Below are 22,341 nucleotides of genomic sequence, written 5' to 3' on the forward strand. Positions count from 1 at the left end.
TTTCAACAGTTAGAGGGAGCCAGTGACCTCTTCCCTGTACTTTTCATCTCTCTGTGGGCTCCTCCACCAGCAATGAAGGATGTTCTACTTCACTTTTCAGGTCATCTTTATGTCACACCCTGCTTCTCTGCTCTATGACCTGCTTTGAAGCTTTTTTTCCACCTTCACTGGGCAACAAACTGTATAGTCTAGCCTGGCAGAAGGGATGCAGGGAAAACAAAAGAACCTGGACCCATGAAATTACACTGGGAGTCATTTCCAAGAAAATCACAGCATGTTTTAACATCAGTATTGCCGTGGATTGCCAAGCCCCTGGGACCTTGTAATTCAGTCACCTACTTTGGATCAAGTCCCTACAGCCCAGCCGTGCCCGGCCAGGCCCTTTCCTCTCTTCACGCGGCCTCAGTGTGAGCGACCCGCAGGCACTTTCCCACCCTCAGCTTTTCTTATGGGCCCAGCCTACTTAAAACAGAATTATTTGCCAAAAATTGGGCTGGTAAATACTCTGAATGGACGCGCAGGCCCAGCGGCCATGGCTCACGGGCCCAGCCGCTCCGCAGCATGTGGGATCTTCCCAGACCGGGGCACGAACCCGCGTCCCCTGCATCGGCAGGCGGACTCTCAACCGCTGCGCCACCAGGGAAGCCCCCAGATATGTTTTTAAATAAAATAACATAACACGTTTTTGTTAATTCGGGGACTAACCTTTCACTAAACAGTTAGAGCCAGAGGTGGTCTTCACCCTGCCATTTGTGTACCGCTTGTGATCTTTTAAAATAAAGATGAGCAGTGGGCAGTAAATGCCACGGCTTCATGAGAATCAGTTAACCTGGGGAACTGGAGCGGGGAGAGGGGTGCTTGTGCTTTATTTTGGGGTAGAACTGCATAATTTGTTAACCTGCTCTCTCTTTCTCCCCACGTATCTATATGGTTGAAAGCTTGGCAAAGGAGGGCAAGGCATGCGTTCTGATAAATTGCATTACAGTGTTTAGCCAGTTTGTCTATGTGTTTGCAGTGAATGTGGAGTCAGGACAGAGTTCAGTGGGCCCGTTGCAGAGTCTCAGGTGGGGTCGCGGGAGGCAGATGTACCTACACAGCTCAGGTCAGGTGAAATCTTGCCTGAAGACAGAGCCTTTACTCCTGTCACCTCTTGCTGGTGCTCACCCATTGCCCTGCCTGCTGGGTCCCCACCCTTGCCCTCTGCATCCTACCTACACTGGTCTCCCTGCTGCCCCCCAACCACATCCTCCCTTCCAGCTTTGGAGCTGTGCTTGGACCCTTTCCCTGCACGCCCTCTGTCCTCTGAATCCTCTGGGCCCCTCCCAGCTTGAGGTCTCCTCCCCTCTGTGCTTGCCTGCACTGCCCCTGCACGGTGCTGTCTCCCCAAGAGCTCCCGAAGGGCTGAGTTCTGCCTTATTTAGCCTTTGGCACACGCAGACTGGCTTTGCTGTGAACTTTGCATGTGCTGTTGTCTTTGGTTTTCCCGAGACGAGGGCTGGGTTTTCCTCTCCTCCGTTCTGGCATCATTCACCTTGGGTCTTGACCCATCGTCACGATTGATAACTGACGACTGGGTGATTGATGACCTCTTTGTTTTCCTCCTGACACTAGTTCATTTATATCTGAATCACCGTTATCATTCAGAAATGATTGGACAAAGCTACATCCGAGCAAATCCATGCTAATTCCTCCTTCCCTAACTTAGACTCTGTCTGCCGCCCACGCTTCCCCCATGGCTGGGGCCCTGGGGCCGGCAGAAGAGGCTGAGTCACCCTCCATTCATAAACAGCGAAAGTTGGAGTTGTCTTTGCTTCTGGAATGGGATTCTTGAGAAGCCTTTTATTTTCACCCAGGTTTTCCTATAAAATGAAAACCATGTAATTGTGTCTCAGAAATACACCAGCGTTTCTCAATGAGCCCAGCGCAATTTTTTTATTAAAGGCTGATTTTTCAGAAAAATAAAACTTGGAATTTTTCTGTAGATTTTTACTGGACAAAACGACGTCTCTCCTATCAGCAGAGTGTTGACGATGATGGTGAAGATGATGAGTGTGCGTGGGCGGGGGTGGTATATGGATGGTCGAAACTGGCGGGGCTTCTTCCCTTCCGTTTGTACCTGAGTGTGGACACACAGAGTCTCCGTTTCTTGTTTTAAGCCCTCGGAGCATCATCCCAGTCTTGTTGCTCGTCAGTAATGGCTGTGCTGTAACATTTCTGCTGCAGCAGTGACCTACTGACGTGCAATCTCACTGCTTGATAGGAGCCTGTTTTCCCATTTTGGGGGCGAGCCCACTTGCTGTCCTGAGTCTGGCCGGCTGCCCCAGTCTCCTTTGTTCTCACGTGGTCAGGGGGATAGGCGCGGTTTGTGTATCTGCGCACACGTGATCAAACCTGTGATTGACTGCAAGAAAAGTTGCTCAATCAAACTTTCATCTACATGGGACCAAATGGCCAGCATCATCTGTGAGTTTTTTCCCCTCTCTGAACTGACAGAGTTGACTTATTGTTTTCCCACCCGGGAGGCAGATACAGAGAAAAGCTTCAACAGCTTGAGAGATCTCCCCAGGTGATCTCATCCATACCCGTGCCTCGAAATGCCACCTCCACTCTGACAGCCCCTAATTTGCATCTCTAGAAAAGCCTCGGCTCAGAGCTCCAGGCTCCTAGCCAGTTCACAGCTTGACCTCTCCAGGTGGGTGTTACACAAGCATCTTAAACCAACTGCGTCTCTAACAGAGCTCTTGATATTTCTCCTAAGCTATTTCTTCTCCACTCTTTTCCACCTCAGTAGATGGCACTGTCCTTTACCTATAGTTCCACAAACCAAAACCTAGGAGCCACCTGTGATGTATCCCTCTTCTTTATGTCTTCTCTGCAGCGTGACTCTCATCGCCTTGCCCGTGACAGGCATCCCCTCCTGGACCCTACGAGAGCCTCCCAACAGGGTTCCCTGCCTCTTCTCTGGCCTGCAGTTCATCTTCCGCACAGCAGTCTTTTCAAAACTTAAATGGGATCCCATCACTCTCCTTTCCAAACCTTTTCACTGAATCCAATTGCACTGAAAATAAAAACCGAACTCCTTATCTTGGTTTGTAAGGCCCTTCCCGATCTGCCCTGGGTGTCCGTGCGGCCCTGTCTGTGCCTCTTCCCTGTTCCTACGTTCCAGCCACGGTGGCTTCCTCCTGTTCCTGGATCACAACAGGCTCTTTTCCTCCCCAGAGCCCCTGCTCATGCCATTCCCTCTGCAGGGAACAATCTCCCTCTGACCACATGGCTGGCTCCTTCTTAGGGTTGCAGCTGAAAACCCCATCTTTAGGGAGGACTCTCCTGACCACTCCTGGGAGTATGTTCTGCACGCGCTTTGATATTCTCCACCACTACTCCCTCTTGGTTTCATCCCCAGCACTTTGGCTTTGGGGATTACTTAGTTGTCTGCTTGTTTAGTGTCTGGTTTCCTCTCTGGGCCGTGAGTTCTGGGAGGGCAATGCTGTATCTATCTTGTTCACCTGGACTCATAGTATTTGACTTGTAACAGACATTGGTTGAAGAAACACTGAAGACCTGCAGGATAGGGCTAGTAATACGGCTCAGGCACTACCCCACTGGGTTAAAAGATATCACGGGTATGAAAGTGCTGGGCAAACAAGTTAATGGTATTGGGGATGTCAGTGGTTAACTGGTACATGGTTAACAAGCATGGAGCGGGGCGGAATAAGGCTCCATGCTTGATGGAGAACCAAAGAGCAGCTCTGCTCTCCTAATTCTAGGAGAAGAGTGAATGATGGAGCTGTTTCCAATCCAACAGTGATACCAGTGGGACAGTAATATAATGTACATTTCCTTATACTTCCCTTTTTGCCATGGCTGTTAAGAAGCTTACAGGTAAATTGAGACTCAATTGTCATGCAAGAATTAGCTCAAAAATTTCTCTCAAAAACAGATAATGTTTTGTGAAAGTCCCTAGCACCCTGTCTGAGACACGGAGGAAGTTCAAAATTAAACAGTAATATGCGAATAGTCTTGGATTTGATTGTAGCTTTGCCATTTTTAGGGTAAACTACCTCATATCCTCTTCGGAGGCAGGGGGAACATCAAACGGTTTGGGTTTTTATTACTAGAAAAATAATATTATTTGTAAGAGCCCAACGTGGAAACAACCCAACTGTCCATCAACTGATACATGGATAAACAAAATGTATATATCCATACCATGGACTATTATTAGGCAATAAAAAGAAATGAAGTTCTGACACATGCTACAACATCGATGGTCCCCGAGAGCACTACGCTACATGAAAGAAGCCAGTCACTAAAGACCACAAATTGTATGATTCCATTTACATGAAATGTCCAGAATGGGCAAATTCGTGGAGACAGAAAGTAGACTGGTGGTTGCCTAGGGCTGGGGGCCTGGGTGGGGCTGAGGAGTGACTGTGAGTGGGTGTGGAGTTTCTATTTGGGGTCATGAAAATTGTGGTGGTGATGAATGTACAGCTCTTTGAATAGAGCAAAAATCATTGAATTGCACTTTAAGTGGGTGAATTGTATGGTATGTGAATTATACTTCAATAAAGCTACTAACATTGATTAATTAGAGTAAGAGCACCCCTGGCTCTCTGATGATGTCATGACTGGACAGGCCAATCAGAGTGGGTGTGAATCAAAAGCCAGCTTTGATTGGCCATGAATAACAGGTCCTCCATCTCTCTCTCCCTTCTCTCTTCATCCCTTCCTCCCTCCCTTCCTCACTTAAGTCTTTTCTCAGCATTCTTCTGGAGACCCCCACCCAGAGATAAAGTAGACAGGGCCTTCCTCCTCAAGGAGTAGAGCAGGGTGGAGAGGAGGTGTGGAAAGGATGAGCACAGTCGAGACTGAACATAACTTCCTCGGCACAGATCGAGTCTCCTGTGGATTCTGGCAAAACAGATCGTCTTTGTGTAGAGGAACATCTTTTGTCACAGCAAATGCTGTTCTATTTCTTCATTCGTACATGAATTCAACAGACAGTTACTGTGCATGGTGCTGAGGATACAGAGATGAATAAGAGAGTGCATCCCCAAGGGGTGGGTGGGGCACGTGACCCAACTGTGGTAGCTCAGCGGGGTAGGGGCTGGAAGGGGGCTGCTGGCGCAGGGGGGGCGATGGGGGGGTAGGGGTGGGGCAGGTGGGCCTGCAAAGCGTCTTGCGCCGTCAGCGCTGCTTGGCTTGGCAAAGCAGCCCAGAGACCTTGTAGAGGTCTCAGTTTGGGGCAGGCCACGCAGCTTTCCTGGCCCGTTCCTGGCCTCATCGAGGCAGAGGGCAGCTTGGCGGCCTCACCCCGGGTCAGGGGATCTGCTGCGAACTCCTGGCTGGGAGCGGCTCAAGGCCGGAGGGGCTCCTCCGCTGGGGCACGGACCTTCCTCTGGCCCAGGTGAGGCGGCCCTGCTCCTCAGAGCTGACCGGTTCACCGCTTGCACTCGGGAGACAGGACAGGAGCGCGGTCCCCGGGGAGCGTCTGCACGCGGGAAGGCTCGCCGGCAGACGGGAGGCGCTGTGCGGGAGGTTCGCCGCTAGAGGGAGCGCCGCGTCGTTCTCCGTCACCCGCGCTGGGCTCCCGGCTGAAGCCAGGCTGGGCGGCAGCCAGGGCTCGGGGAGCGGTTCCTGGGAAACTCATTCTTTGGCCCTTTCCCATTTAAAGATTTCTCAGGAGCAGCTGGGCTCAACCATCCTTAGTGTTGTTTGTCAGGAATTCGCAAAGCCCTTGAGTCCCGGATGCGGCCACAAGCCTGTTGCAAACCCTGGGGCGGCTGCGGCAGGGATTCTGGTAGCTCACAGAAGCTGTCCTTTGCTCCCCTCACCCGAGGACCTGGGAAAAGGCCTCTGTTTGTCCCCCGTGGGCAGTCTGGACTGGCCCTCAGAGCTGCAAAGGACGGGCCCCTGGGTTCTGGGCAGTGCCTCAGCTCCGTGCCACCTGGAAAAAAGTTTAATGCTTCATAGGAGGGCGAGATGGGGAGCAGGGCTTAGGAAGAAGTGAGGCCGGGCTGGTAGGACGTGTCCCTGGTATGAAGACCTGGGGACATGGTAAGCTGTCTCCCGATGTCTCAGACGTGGAGCAGTGCAGCTGATGGGCACGGTGGGCAGGATCAGAGGGGCAGCACCGAAATTTCGCAAGAATGGCTCAGCTGCGGCTCTTCTGGCATGGCCCTTAAGTCAAGGGCAGCAGAAGTTTACTTGTGGATGCCCCTAATTCCTGCCCTGAGGGGCACCCATAGGTCAGGCTGGCCTCCTGTGGTGACAGCTGATGGCTGCCATCTTTGAAGGCAGGGCTGGGACAGGACGGGGAGTGCAGGGAATAAGCCCTGGTCCTTGGGCACCACCATCATGGCCACTAAGATCTTGGGCCACATCCTCGACCTCTTCTGACCCAGGTCCTGCTGATGGTGCAGGAGGCTTAGGGCTGTTTTCTCTCTCCAGCGTTGACTCCTGGGTCTGGTAGGCAGACCATCCTTTGCAGCCCCTGGGTACAGGCAGCAGGGGTACGAACTGGGGACCGACGTGCTGCAGGAAGCCAGGGCACCATCTGCAGTGGGAGCAGGTCAGAGCTGGCTTGCTGAGGCCCCTGTCACTGCCGTGGTTAATGCTGGTGATTACCATGGTTACCCGAGGCTGGAAGCTCTGACAGGCAAAGGCAGAGCAGGAGAAGGATGTCCTCTCCCTGCTCGGAGCCACACGATTGCCTCTGCCTCCCAGGCAGTATTCTCCTGGCAAATATAAGAGCCTGGACCAGGGAAGGCATTCCGCCACGGTTCAGCCGATCCATGCGTCATTGATCACCAAGCATCGGGGGCCTTTGGGGAGCCCTGTCCTGAGCACATTCAGCGTGAGGGAAGCAGAGGGAGTGTCTGGACCCTGCCCTCAGTCTGCTCAGTCTTGGGAGGACAGAGAAAGAGGAAGAAATGGTTTTCGGGTCCTCTGGGAGCTCAGAGTCAGAGGAGGGAAGCAGTTAGAGGAATAGGTGGAGAATTCAGCATAGACTCTTGAGGATACAGCCATGACCTTCTGGGCCTGTGCTTCCAGTACCAGCTTGAGGCTGTGTCTGCACCCCCTCCAAATAAGGCAGTGGCCGGGGAGTCAGGACACCTGCTTTGCCAGTGGTTATGAGCTCCAGCTCCTGCTGGGTCCTGGTTTCTCCATCTGCAAAATGGGGTTAATGATTACTAATCCCCCATCTACTTCAAGCCTGTGGGGAGGAGTTTTTAAATGAATAATTTTGTGCATTGAAATGAGCCAACAGATTTCAAGTCTTTGGAGAAAAGACCTTATTTATTATCATCATCAACTCACTGAGCAGAAATTCCATTTGTCTCCTTTGCCCCCTCTCCAGTGCTGCATGAACTGAGAGCCATATTACCTCGGTGAGATGACAGGGCTCTGCACAGCCACCCAAATCCTAGCCCCGGGGATTCCTGGGGGACTGGGGAGGCCGGCTAGGGCTCCCTGTGAGCTCCGACGGGATTCCAGGGCCAAGAGCAGAGCAGGAACTTCATGTCCAAACACTACAGCAGAAGTCTGAAGCTTCTCCACCAGGATACCTAACCTGGGGTGTGAGAGCTGGGAGAGGAGGAGGCCTGCTCTGAAACGCTTTTTCTTTGGTTCATTATCATTACATGTTGACTTGCAAAATGAGAAAAGAGAGATAAGCAAGAAGGAAGAGAGAGAATGAAGAAAGAAAAGTAAATCACTTAAATTAATTAAATTCTGATACTCAATTCTGGTAAAATGTCTAACACAGGAGGTCCCCATAAATATCCGAGGGAATGAATGAACTCAGAAGACTGTGATCGGTCTGATGAATATCTGCTGAAGTTTTAAAAATATAAAGCTTATATTTTTAAAGAAAAAAACCTGATGTGAATTTGGGTGCACTGCTAAATTGTGAGGAGGGTATGGAGGGTTCCCACATACTCCCTGCCCTGCACCTGCACAGCCTCCGCCACGATCACCAGAGGGGACATTCGTTACAGCTGCTGAACTGACACTGACTCATCATTATTACCCAAAGCCCATGGCTCACACTAGGGTTCACTCTTGGTGTTGTACATTCTGTGGATTTGGAAACACGTATAATGACATGCACCCCCTCTTACAGTATCATACAGAGTTTCACTGCCCTAAAAATCTCCTGTGTTCTGTCAGACTTTTTTCACCTCTGTTTATATGCACATATAAATACTCTGCCCCTTATAGTAATAAATAATATATTTTTAAAGATAGGATTATACCGTACATATTGATTAAACCTGTTTTCTCTCTGAAAAATGTAATGAGGATAAGAAGTTTGAAACACCTCCTTCTCGATAATTTGGGTTTGACCCTTGAAGTCTTTGTGTTATTCAGACAAGACCAGGAGGCTGGAGTAAGGAAGAAGGATACAACGGGACAAAGGAGAGAGTACCCCTGAGGCTGGGCAGGGGAGGAAGCAGAGAAAAGCAAGGGGTGAGTTGGAGCATCCTTCAGTTGCATGGCGCTCTCTTTATCTCTGTCCCCCACAAAAGCTGTGCCCGCCTCCAGGTGTGCGTCTCAGTCATTACTTCCTTTTCCAGAGCTCCTGGCTCCTTGGGGGAGGTCACTCACTGAAAACAAGATGTGTTCTGGGGAAGATACATCTGTATCAATATCTCTATCTATCTATACATCTGTATCTATAGATATCTATATACCTATATGTATCTAAATATCTCTATTTCTGTCTCTTTATTTTGGTCAGGTAAGCCTTGCCTGGCCTTCCTTGGCTCCTAGCAAATCAGCAGGTGTCTCCTGCATCTCTAAGAACCTTCCTGCACATGGGCTAAGGAGAGAGTCCCAGGTAACTCTAAGCCTCTAATTGTCCACAGAATCTCCTCTGCCTGTTTCATCTATGCTGACAGCTTCTCCTTTATCCCCCCCGGTTAGATTCTTAAGTGTCCTTGCCCACTCAGCTGTGCTCGAAGGGCCCCCTACTTCCTCACTAGTCCTCTGGTCTCTGCCCATCCTGTCTGCATGGTCCAGACCCGTGCAGTGACCCACGGGGATGGCTGGTGGAGAAGGTGGAAGCAGTGCTACCCCACTGGGCAGAGCACCAGCCCACCAAGCAGGGGTCACACAGACGTGTTGGTGAGTCTGGCAGAAGCAGGGCACAGAGACCTCTTCCTCCCAGTCAGACAAGACTCCAGGGGTTTCTGGCTGATTGCAGGCAGGCTCCAGCTCATCTGGTTAGGACAGTGCTTTGCATTTCTGTTTCCCAAGGGTGAAGTTTTATATCCCTGTTGCTTATCACCCAGGATCTGTTCCTCAACATTGGGCTGGGTGTTTAGGAAGATGAACCATTTGTTCCTGAAAATCATGGTTGCTGAAGGCTCTGCTTTTAAAGTTCTTCTGTCAGGTTTTTATACTTTTTCTGTCTCAGTTGATGTGCCCAAGGGCTCTGCTGTTCACCCATTAGAGTCACATTTCCTCCTGGTCTGGCCTGTGCTGGTGGCACAGAGCTGCAAGGAGAATCTGGCTGTTGGCCGACAGGCTGGACCAAGGGGCCTAAATTTACAAAGAGAAACTCATTTGGGACAGACATCAAGTTATCCGGCTGGGCCTTCTCTCCACAAGGACTGCACCGATCCACGTGCACGGATGCACACACTCAGGTGCACACACTCGGATGTACACAGTTGGATGCAAGCACTCGGAACGCCAGGGATGCTGCTGAAGATGCACGTCACGTCGTGCCCTTTGCTGCTTAAAGCACGTCGGTGTCTTCCTGCTGTGCTCAGAATACACTCTGCTCCCTTCACGGCCAAGCAGACCTGCTGACACTCTGCCTGCTCTTTGTGCCCCCTTCGCCACTCACCAGGCCTGGCCACCCGGACTACCTTCACATCTCCATCCTTCATCCTGCAGGCCCCATCCTCCCTGCCGTCTTCCTGTCGGCCTTCTCCCCGGGCTTCAGGATTCACCTCTTTGGAGGGGCCTTCCCTGGCCACCGTATCTCATACAGCTTTTCCTTTTCCCTCCTCCCATTATCTATTCTTTATCTTCATAGTATGTATTTCCATTTTCTTAGTTTTTGGTCTGTTTACTTATTATTATTATTTTTTTTTGCGGTACGCAGGCCTCTCACTGTTGTGGCCTCTCCCGTTGCGGAGCACAGGCTCTGGACGCGCAGGCTCAGCGGCCATGGCTCACGGGCCCAGCCGCTCCGCGGCATGTGGGATCTTCCCAGACCAGGGCACGAACCCGTGTCCCCTGCATCGGCAGGCGGACTCTCAACCACTGCGCCACCAGGGAAGCCCCCTCTTTACTTATTTCTTATCTGTCTCTCCAAGTAGCCTCCACGAGAGCCAGAACTACGTACGTCAACCTTGTTGACCACAGTGTCCCCAGCACCTCGCAGGATGCAGGCTGTATCCTAAGCACTCCATGATTGGTTGACTGATGAATGGTTTAGCAACACATGTAAGACTGTTTCGACTTGAGATGACTTTAAGCTCAACCTGAGGAAGACATATGAGTGGTTCCTGTCGGGTGGATGCTGGCTCAGAATGGGGGAGAGGATCGCCTTGCTCCACTTGTACAAATGTTGTGGTTCTGGAGCTCTGGTTCCCAACATGAGAAGTGCATTGACACATAGCACGTGCTTGGAGGAAACTGACTCAGAACCATGGGCTTTGAGGGAAAGACACCCAGGGCCTTTCACTTGGAGAAGAGAAGGCTTAGGGGATACCTAAGAGCTGGCCACTGACATCTGAGGCATTGCTATACTGGAGAAGGAGACTCATTTTGTGTGCTTGGAGTGGGTTGCCTTGAAGAAAGTGATCTCCCTGTCACTGGAGCTGTTACTAGAAACTTCTTGTGGTGAAGATGTAGGGCTAGATGGCATTTAAAGTTGCTTTCAGTCCCAGATCCAAAAATGTCTTTGTTGAACTGCTGCAAACAGCCAGGGGCAGGTAGGAAGAGCAGGCAATTCCTATTTTGCAGGACTGTTGCCTCCCTGAAAAGCAGTTCTCTTTGACCTTGTAAGTCTCTCTCTCTCTTTCTCTCTCTCTGTCTCTCTGTCTCTCTCTCTCTCTCTCTCTCTCTCTCTCTCTCTCTGTGTGTGTGTGTGTGTGTGTGTGTGTGTGTGGTAGAGAGGATTGTTGTTGAGCAAATATTCACTCAATATCCCCTCTCTCTTCCTCCTCAGGATGGTGTATGCTCATTTGCCTCACTCACTTCCATCATGGCCATGTAAGCAGTGCACAGAAGTGGGGGTGTGCCCAGGCCTCAAATGTTTGGGCTTGTCCTCTGGTGCTCCTGCCTTCACCATGAGATATGTATACCTTGTGTGAGTCACAGTTCCACGATGGAGAGATACATGGAGCAGACCTAACCCAAGCCTAGCTGAGTTCAGCCAACCTGCGGACCCAAGAGTGAAAAGAAAGAAATGTCTCTTGTAAGCCACTGAGATTTGGGGATTATTTGTTACACAGCAGTATCACAGCCAAGCCTAACTAATGAGTGTTCATGGTTTTTTTTATTGCATGGAACTGCTCCAGTACTCAAGTCTGAGATGCTCACTCTGAGGCATATCATCAAGGAATTGAGATTTAGTGAGCAGTTTTTTCCCCCTCCAGACTCCTTTCCATGACCTTTTCCTGGAATGTGCATCTCCTACATTTATAGGACAATTAACCACATGGAAGAATTTTGCCTCCTCCCCAACAAGCCATTCCACAGGTGCTCAGACCTGCCTGTCCCTGACAAGGGCTGTTCTTGTTGTGGTCAGACCTCAGCTTCTTGAGGACAATGATGAGGCTGGAGCTCAGAGAGATGGAGGAGCCTCTGAAGCTGCAGCAGCCGGAGCAGAACGCACAGCTGCAGAGCCCTCTGGAAAGAACAGAGAAGAGAAGTGGACGTCGCAGACCTGAACGAGGATGTTCTCTGTGATGTCAGGTAAGCTGCGTCTCTCCCTCCAACCTACGCAGCACAGACACGCTGGAAAGTGGCTTTTCAAATGCCTTTGACTCTTATCTCTCTTACATCACCCTCTGAAATGAAATCTCAAACACTTTCGTGGGGTTTGATGTGGAGAACAGTAAGCAGATAGAGGTTCAGGCGGAAACAGAACAGGAGTCAAAAGCCCTGGAGTAAAGCATGAATGGGCTTGGAGAGGACATATAAAATAGGAGAGACATTTATAAGGGTCTCCCCTACCTCAGAACAAAACAATTAGGAGATAAGAGAGGCATGGATGGGAGGAAATTTTTTCGTTTTTCACATTGCAGGCTAGAGAGATCCAATAGCCTGTTTATGAAGAACAATAAAGAAGATACATGAACTCAGTAAAGAGGTTGTTACAGATATATCGGGTGGCTTTGAAAGGCCAGGGTTTTCTCCCCCCTTTTGGATAAAGCTGTCAGCTAAGTATTAAAAGATTTTTTTGCTTTTTTTTTTCTTTCAAAAAGCAATAACTGGCACCAGCAGTTTGTTACAATTGGCAGAAAGAGTTATCACTTTTATTTAGGATTTGGAAATGCAATCAAAGAGGGGCAGGTTGGAGCGTGAATTAAATGAAGCTTAAACAAGCAAAAAGAAAACTGCTGGTATTTTAAACAAACGAACACAAAAATTACAGCTCCTTGTTGTTGATTTGAAGCTATACAAATTTTGACACTCACACGTGATAAAATGGGGCCAAAGCAGAATGGTTGCTACTTCTGTGTGTGTGTTAAGTCCTGAAAGTTCTGATCATTTTTAAAAGTAAAAAACCCATTGTTTCTGGAAACTCTTTGGTAGGATCTGACTAGCTTATTGCCTGGGAAGTCACAGTGAAGATTCATTCTGTTGGCTTTGGAGGAAATTATTCTTCCTAGGATAATTTAAATAGACAAGAAAGCTAGGAGGATTGGTTCTGTTTAGCTGCCTGTTTTCACATTTGTTGTGTTTTGTGATTCCTGAATACCAAACTGACCCCTGAAGTTGTGAAAACATTTCTACCCATGACTTGCCCTCTATTGTGATTTCAACTTTTTTTTCTTTTGCGGTACGTGGGCCTCTCACTTTTGTGGCCTCTCCCGTTGCGGAGCACAGGCTCTGTGCGCGCAGGCTCAGTGGCCATGGCTCACGGGCCCAGCCGCTCCGCGGCCTGTGGGGTCTTCCCGGACCGGGGCATGAACCCGTGTCCCCTGCATCGGCAGGCGGACTCTCAACCACTGCGCCACCAGGGAAGCCCCTGTGATTTCAATTTTGTTTGACTCATCCTCATACAGAAAGTCTTCATGTTCTCTGGTAACTTGCCTTATCTAGCTCACAGCTCTAAGAATCAGAATAGATGCAAAAAAAAAAGTTCCCTGTGAGAAGATAAGAGAGATGTCACGAAATATTTGCTCTACATCTCAAGCATTTCACCTCCACGTCTGTGGATTCCTTCAAGTTTATTAAATTCCAACTAGAATAGCACTAGTTGTTTTTCAAACCCAGATTGAATTAGAAGTGAGGAGAGGTCCTTCTGTGGGCAAGGGCAGTGACCGTCAGCAGTGACAGCAGACAGTCTGGTAATAAGAGACAGAAAAACTACAAAACAGATGAAAAACCGAAGAACTCAGCAGTCTGGTTCTACTTAGTAAAGGGGTAAATACTTGCCCAAGTGTGATGTTTAATTTTATGTGTCAACTTGATGGCATCGTGGGATGCCTAGATATTTGGTCAAACACTAATCTGGGTGTGTTCTGGGTGTGTGGAGGGTGTTTTGGATGAGATTAACATTTGAGCTGATAGACTGAGTAAAGCAGACTGCCCTCCCCAATGTGGGTGGGTCTCATCCAATCCGCGGAAGGCCTGAATAGAACAAAAAGGCTGACCCTCCTGTGACGAAGAAGGAATGCTTTTCTTCCTGACTGTCTTTGAACTGGGACATTGGCCTTCGCCTGCCTTTGGACTCAGACTCAGACTGGAACTTACACCATTGGCTCTTCTGGTTCTCAGGCCTTTGAACTTGGAGTGGAACTTTACCATTCACTCCCCTGGGTCTCCAGCTTGTAAATTTGCAGCTCTCGGGACTTCTCAGCCTCCAAAATGTCATTAAGCAATTCCTTATAACCTCTTTCTCCATCTATCTATCTATCTATCATCTATCTCATCCTATTGGTTCTGTTTTTCTGGAGAACCCAGACTAACAGATCAAGACTTACTTTGGTCTTGGGGCCGCACATGATGGACTGACAGTGCTCACCTCTGTCATGAAGGGAAGGTACAGGGCTTCTCCTCTTGTCACTTGGGTCTTGGATCAGCTGTCCCCTCCCCTGGACTCTGCCCAGCACTGACACCTGTGTCTGTTCTGTCTGCTCAGGGATGTGTCTAACTGGCTGTTTCAGACTTTGAGCACCACTTTAGTTTCTAGAATGTGGGCTCTGAGGGACCATGAATGTCTGGTTCTTTGCTGTCTCCTTGTACCTACACACAGTGACTTATCATATATAAACCCTTGTTGGATGAACGAATGTTCTCTATACCCCTTCGCAATGGCATTGAGTAGAAATAGTTGAAGAGTTTTTTCAATAGTGAGAATTTTCTAAGAAGTGTTAGTGTTCAGAGAGAAAACTCTTGGGCTTTGTAAACACCCCTACCTTATCCCTCAGCGGCCCTTTCCTCATCCCTCCCCCTCCCCCCATTAGTGTGAAATGGTGCACTTGGGCACGTCAAGTTGTAGTAAAAGACGTGGTTCAAGGGAACAATGCCAATTGGATCTTATTTCCTCAATGAAACAATGCTACAATAAGGGGTGCATTCCTTATTCGTAACTTTTTATAGAAACACTTGGTATTTAAACCCCGAAGTACATGTTAGCTTGGAATCAGAGCTGCAGTTGAGTCCTGCTTCTTCCAGCTGATGCTTTGTAACTGTGGGCAAGTCCCTTAACCTCTATAGGTCTCAATTTCTTCATCTGCTAAGTAGGAAAAAATACCCACTTCACAGGGCAGTTGTGAGGATTAAACTCAGTAATGTATGTAAAGTACCTTGTGTATTACCTGGCACATAATAAGTGCTCAATAAATTTTAATTCCCTTTTTCCCTTCTCCTTTCTCCAATTCAGTCAAGGATTATGATAGATGTGTTTCCTGCACAGTGTAAAGCTTTTTAAAGTGCATATAAATCAATTAAATAGGCCAATGCAATAATTGAACATATAACATTTGTTTAAGAGATCCTGGGGAGAGGGACAGAAGATTAGGGGCTTGTGGAAACCTTGAGAGAGCTCCTAGGAGGGGGCTATTCACATGGGGGATCCTGTACTGTGGCATGTGCATCTCTGCTCTAAAATCTGTGAGAAAGGGCTGGTGGTGTCATGTGCTGTGACTTACTTATAATTCAGAAGAGTGACCCTGAGTGATCCTGGCTGCTGGGTGGGCCCCCATAGGTAAAGGTAAAATGATCTGAGGAGTCATTGAAATGGCCATCTGACCTGCCTTCTGAATGCAAGGTTTGTGAATTAATCTTCTCAATGAGGGCAGAAGATAAGCCAGGTGACCCAGTTCTAAATTTCTCACCACTTGCCTGTTGTGAAGAGAAAGGCACATGTGCAGGCCCCCTTACCCCTCTGGCTGCTTCAGGGCGTGAACCTGGAGGGCAGGACCCTCCAGGCTGTATTTGGAGAACTCCGGGGACACCGTTACCGCGGGGTGGAATGCCATGTGCCACAGACAGAGTGGAAGGAGATTGGGAGCTGTAACGGGTGCTCATTCAGTGGCCAGAGAATGGCTTCGAATGTGATTCAGATTCTAGGCAATCTTAAAAAAACTCTAGAGCATCTTTTTCCCTGGAGGAGGGCAGGGCGAATTCTGTTTGCTCATGCACGGTTCCTTGCCCCTCTGTACCCTGGCAGACCCATGTTTTAAAGTGGAATTATAGAAGAATAGAGGAGGAATAGTGAAATAGAGGAGGCGTTCCTCAGGACGAGCCAACCATAGCGTGAGGTTGTCTCTGCCATCCCTCAAGATCAGGCGTGAGGACTTTCTCTTCCTGAAGCATCCCTGCCCGCTCTCTCCTGTGCTCTTCCCAGGGACGAGATGGGAGCTGTCTTGGGAGGGTAGGAGTCTATCTCTCTGCAGTTTGTGAGTATTGGGAGATAATTCTCTGGGGGTTTCTTGCATTCCTGCAAGTCTTGTGAGCAGAGGCACTGACGGCCTTTGTTCTAGATTCTGTCTTTGGGGATATTTGTATAGCACGCAGCCTTGGAAGAAGCAGACAGTGTCTCCCTCTGGGGTGAGGAACAGATGGCAGGTATTTTTACTCTCCAGTAAAGACAATATCTCCCTCAGGCAGGTTGATGCCCATTTTAAAAGGTTCAGGTTTCCTAAGCTTGTATTCCGTCAGCTGTGGAGCAAACCCACTGTGTGTGCAGCATCCCTCTAGGCCCCTCCACGTTGTCCCCATGGGTGGCCCAGAGGCACCAGTGCAGACGCCATGCTCGTGCTACCTGCTGGACTGTGAGGAATAAAGAGCTTTGCTTCTGATCCAAGGGTCTCATGTTTTCTACCCACGTCTGTAAAACTGTGGCTAACTTGTGAGCTTGCAAGAGGATACAATCTGGGACCTTCCACAGCTCTTGGTAGTGAACTCCTCACAGAAGGAGACTAGTTTATTAAAAAAAAAAAAAAAAAAAGGAGACTAGTGACTGTCCAGAGCTGGGGGCAAGGCTGGATCCACCCACAGGAGGCCAGTATCATGCCTGGTAACAACCTGGGCAGCAACTTTCTCTCAGTGAACTCTGTCTCTCTGTCTCTCTGCCACCTTGTCTCCTGGCCTCCTCTGTACCTCCTCCTGTTAGGATTTTCTGCCATCTGTGGGCCTTGTGAGATGACCAGGGATTTTATCTCCCACGCCTCCCCACCCTTTACCTGGGAATGGATCTCTGGGCTCCAACAAGCTCTGATGTCCTCTGCTCTACGAGGAGCAGTTCCTGTCAAGGTTTCTGGGCCTAACTCCTTCTCCCCTCCCACTCTGTTGCTTCCCTTTTTTCTCTCATGCACGTGTGGCCTGGTGCATCTTCTCTTCCTTCTAATCCAGTCCTTTTTTTTTTTTTAACATCTTTATTGGGGTATAATTGCTTTACAACGGTGTGTTAATTTCTGCTTTATAACAAAGTGAATCAATTATACATATACATATGTTCCCATATCTCTTCCCTCTTGCGTCTCCCTCCCTCCCTCCCACCCTCCCTATCCCACCCCTCCAGGTGGTCACAAAGCACCGAGCTGATCTCCCTGTGCTATGCGGCTGCTTCCCACTAGCTATCTACCTTACGTTTGGTAGTGTATATATGTCCATGCCTCTCTCTCGCTTTGTCACAGCTCACCCTTCCCCCTCCCCATATCCTCAAGTCCGTTCTCTAGTAGGTCTGTGTCTTTATTCCTGTCTTACCCCTAGGTTCTTCATGACATTTTTTTTTCTTAAATTCCATATATATGTGTTAGCATATGGTATTTGTCTTTCTCTTTCTGACTTACTTCACTCTGTATGACAGACTCTAGGTCTATCCACCTCATTACAAATAGCTCAATTTCGTTTCTTTTTATGGCTGAGTAATATACCATTGTATATATGTGCCACATCTTCTTTATCCATTCATCCGATGATGGACACTTAGATTGTTTCCATCTCCGGGCTATTGTAAATAGAGCTGCAATGAACATTTTGGTACATGACTCTTTTTGAATTATGGTTTTCTCAGGGTATATGCCCAGTAGTCGGATTGCTGGGTCATATGGTAGTTCTATTTGTAGTTTTTTAAGGAAGCTCCATACTGTTCTCCGTAGTGGCTGTACCAATTCACATTCCCACCAACAGTGCAAGAGGGTTCCCTTTTCTCCACACCCTCTCCAGCATTTATTGTTTCTAGATTTTTTGATGATGGCCATTCTGACTGGTGTGAGATGATATCTCATTGTAGTTTTGATTTGCATTTCTCTAATGATTAATGATGTTGAGCATTCTTTCATGTGTTTGTTGGCAGTCTGTATATCTTCTTTGGAGAAATGTCTATTTAGGTCTTCTGCTCATTTTTGGATTGGGTTGTTTGTTTTTTTGTTATTGAGCTGCATGAGCTGCTTGTAAATTTTGGAAATTAATCCTTTGTCAGCTGCTTCATTTGCAAATATTTTCTCCCATTCTGAGGGTTGTCTTTTGGTCTTGTTTATGGTTTCCTTTGCTGTACAAAAGCTTTGAAGTTTCATTAGGTCCCATTTGTTTATTTTTGTTTTTATTTCCATTTCTCTAGGAGGTGGGTCAAAAAGGATCTTGCTATGATTTATGTCATAGAGTGTTCTGCCTATGTTTTCCTCTAAGAGTTTGATAGTTTCTGGCCTTACATTTAGGTCTTTAATCCATTTTGAGCTTATTTTTGTGTATGGTGTTAGGGAGTGATCTAATCTCATACTTTTACATGTACCTGTCCAGTTTTCCCAGCACCACTTATTGAAGAGGCTGTCCTTTCTCCACTGTACATTCCTGCCTCCTTTATCAAAGATAAGGTGATCATATGTGCGTGGGTTTATCTCTGGGCTTTCTATCCTGTTGCATTGATCTATCTTTCTGTTTTTGTGCCAGTACCATACTGTCTTGATGACTGTAGCTTTGTAGTATAGTCTGAAGTCAGGGAACCTGATTCCTCCAGCTCCGTTTTTCGTTCTCAAGATCGCTTTGGCTATTCGGGGTCTTTTGTGTTTCCATACAAATTGTGAAATTTTTTGTTCTAGTTCTGTGAAAAATGCCAGTGGTAGTTTGATAGGGATTGCATTGAATCTGTAGATTGCTTTGGGTAGTAGAGTCATTTTCACAATGTTGATTCTTCCAATCCAAGAACATGGTATATCTCTCCATCTATTTGTATCATCTTTAATTTCTTTCATCAGTGTCTTATAATATTCTGCATACAGATCTTTTGTCTCCTTAGGTAGGTTTATTCCTAGATATTTTATTCTTTTTGTTGCAATGATAAATGGGAGTGTTTTCTTGATTTCACTTTCAGATTTTTCATCCTTAGTATATAGGAATGCCAGAGATTTCTGTGCATTAATTTTGTATCCTGCTACTTTACTAAATTCATTGATTAGCTCTAGTAGTTTTCTGGTAGCATCTTTAGGATTCTCTATGTATAGTATCATGTCATCTGCAAACAGTGACAGCTTTACTTCTTCTTTTCCGATTTGGATTCCTTTTATTTCCTTTTCTTCTCTGATTGCTGTGCCTAAAACTTCCAAAACTATGTTGAATAAGAGTGGTGAGAGTGGGCAACCTTGTCTTGTTCCTGATCTTAGTGGAAATGCTTTCAGTTTTTCACCATTTAGGATGATGTTGGCTGTGGGTTTGTCATACATGGCCTTTATTATGTTGAGGAAAGTTCCCTCTATGCCTACTTTCTGCAGGGTTTTTATCATAAATGGGTGTTGAATTTTGTTAAAAGCTTTCTCTGCATCTATTGAGATGACCATATGGTTTTTCTCCTTCAGTTTGTTACTATGGTTTATCACATTGATCTAATCCAGTCCTTGATGGCCCACTTGCCGGCATGCCTGACTACACCTTTTATTTATTTTTTTTTTGCGGTACGTGGGCCTCTCACTGTCGTGGCCTCTTCCGTTGCGGAGCACAGGCTCCGGACACGCAGGCTCAGCGGCCATGGCTCACGGGCCCAGCTGCCCCGCGGCACGTGGGATCCTCCCGGACCGGGGCACGAACCCGTGTCCCCTGCATCAGCAGGCGGACCCTCAACCACTGCGCCTGACTACACCTCTTGTTTAGTAATTTCCCACCCTTGGGGAGAGAAGAATGTTCCAGGGACGCCAGCCCTCCCTGGGCTCTTCCCAGCCTGCCTCAGTTGCAGTAACATGATTTACTGGCCTTATCGTACCCACCAGTCCTGGGCCTGCTTATTCTGTGCATCCCCTGACCCAGCTCTCCCTTTCCACCAGCCAGTACCTATCACTGTGCCCGGCCCCTCTGGAATGCAGATGAACAAATAAATGGGACCAGATCCAAAGCATCTGCAGCAGGCAGCACCGTCCCTCACTATTTCTTCTCTATTTGTACTTGCGTCTTTATTCTTCTATGTCGTGCGATAGTACCTTTGTTAATCTGCCCTCCTGTTAAAAAATACTGTTCCTATAATTGTGATCAAACCAAAAACCAAGTAGCCTTGACTGAGGATGCCTGGCCATGGATCTGGTTATGGTGATGCTGGCGAGAGCTGGGAGCTCACCTCTCAGGGGAGCGGGGAGGAGTAGCAAGGGGACAGGCCCCTGCGGTGACACAGTGAGCGAAGGAGAGGGAGGCTTGAGCCAGGCCCACTGAGCCCTCAGCATCTGTCATTTGTCGGTAGCAGACTGGAAATCCTAGAATTTAGGGTGTCAAGGCTTGAAGTGGCCTCGCGTGGATCTGCTTGCACCCCTTCAGTGTCTGAAAAGGTACTTTTGGGTCCTCCCCTTCCCTGGGCCCTTCTTTGGTCAATCCAAAGGGCAGACGATTGCATTTGCTCATGGTTTTTTCCCCCACAAAGAGGCATGCATTTCACCCATTTTAGGTGATAAAAGATTCTCCCTCTCTAAGGATGAATGCAATGGATTAAGGAATGTGAAGAATTTTGGAGGCTTTCAGCCTAGCCGATCCTTGGGCCCCTCTTAAGTATTCATCCATCCATCCTTCATTCATTCATTTGACTGAGTGAGTATCGCTTAATGAATCTCTATTCTGTGCTGGACTCTGTGCCTGGCCTTGTGCTGGGCACTGTAAACAGAAGCAAACAGAAGAGGCATTTCCTCGCTCTCAGGGAACTTGCAAGCTAATAAGGGAGAAAAATAAGCCATAAATGCAAACTGTTATCATGCTTTGCAGGAAAAGTGCAGGGCGCTCTGAGAGTGAATCGTAGAAGGGCTCTCTTAAATTGGGTGGCCAGAGACAGCCTGGCTGTGGAAGTGACGTTCTTGTAGAGCTCTAGAGGGTGAGTAGAATTAGCTGGGTGATGAGAGGGGGAAAAAGCATTCTGGGCAGAGTATAGCGTGCTGGGCACTATGGTGCAGGGATACCGTCAGAGGAACATAGTGAGTGGAGGCTAGAAAACGAAAACGTCACACCAACTAACCAAACAGACAAAGAATTCCTTAGTCTCAGGAGGACCTGAGAAGTGATCTGGGTCTTCCTGTGTGATAGATGTACTGACTTTCTTGCCCCCTGCTTGTCCCCAAGCAGTGGCTCCCCTGGGGGGAGGCCAAGGAGGGCATCAGGGCTGTGAGACTGGACGATGAGAAATCACAGGTCGTTTGCCAGGCCCCCAAGGACTATGGAGTTCTCATCCCGTCTTACCTATAGTACACCTCTTACCTCTTACCTGTAATATAGTTTTTGCAAATGCTTTGCCACAGTGGACTCCCTGGACTCAGTTGCTCCTGGCTGAGTGTTCAACTGAGATGCGCCCATGATGGAATCGAGTCTGAATTTCAGCTGCAGGGTTCAGAGGCCAGGACACCTATGGCAGAGGGCAGAGGGCAGAGGCACCTGTCATGAATATCAGTGGCCATGGCGTGTGATACATAGCAACTCTTTGTGCCACGGTTGGGAGAAGCTCATCTAACGTTTTTTTAACATCTTCCCAATTGAATGCATGGTCTGTGGGTGCCACAAGAATGCTCATCTGTCAGTTTTGACAATATAACAGAGTGTACAGTATTTATGCTAAAAATAGTCTCTACAAAAGACGAGGCTCCAATGGCAGCACCATTGAAGTCTTATGCTTCTGGCAGACCCCCTCCCTCAGAGGTGATTGACAAAGTAATTTCTGTTGTGCTTTCCTAGACCAGAGCACATCATTCACACCAGCAGCCTTTGCAACCCAATGGCACCAGTCAGGCCTTGTCTCAAAGCCTCCTACACGGGGTGGTCCGCTGACATATCCTGTCTCAGTAGAACATTTTGGGGCTGGTAGAGTCCAGAAACAATGGTGGCTCTTGGGTACTTGAGTCCGCTTTTCTACTCCCTCCATCAGGACCATGGTCATAACAGCTGCCGTTTATTGAGGGCCTACTCTCTGCCAGCCCCATGCTGAGTACTTTACTTGAATGATCTTGTGGTTTTCGCATCAATCCTAAGCTGTGGGTACTAGTAACATCAGAGGAAACTGGTGCTTCTCCAGGACTCAGAGGGGAACTAGTCACTCCAGCATGCCTCTCGGGGAAAGGGGCAAGGAGGTCTGATTCTGCGAACTGCGGGCTGGACGCTGATTTTTTTTTTTTTCATGGTGTCAAATTTGGGAGCAACAGAAGGTGGAGAGGATGTTCTCCAGTGGGAGAGGGGCAAACTGAAGAG

General features: G+C 48.2%; 1 long non-coding RNA gene across 9 annotated transcripts in view; it reads left to right on the forward strand.

Annotated features, from left to right (window-relative positions):
- The window catches only part of LOC117200765 (uncharacterized), a 354,407-nt gene that overhangs the window by 25,189 nt on the left and 306,877 nt on the right, over positions 1–22,341 (forward strand). For 7 of the 9 annotated variants that reach the window (XR_007471048.1, XR_007471047.1, XR_007471049.1 and 4 more), the window contains exons 2-4: positions 8,377–8,475; positions 8,747–8,845; positions 11,192–11,940. This is a non-coding gene — a long non-coding RNA (uncharacterized LOC117200765). The remainder of the gene's footprint in view (positions 1–8,376; positions 8,476–8,746; positions 8,846–11,191; positions 11,941–22,341) is intronic. The other 2 variants (XR_007471046.1, XR_007471051.1) reach the window with 2 other exon arrangements.

Source organism: Orcinus orca, chromosome 13 (genome assembly GCF_937001465.1).
Source record: "Orcinus orca chromosome 13, mOrcOrc1.1, whole genome shotgun sequence".
NCBI classification, from domain to species: Eukaryota; Metazoa; Chordata; class Mammalia; order Artiodactyla; family Delphinidae; genus Orcinus; species Orcinus orca.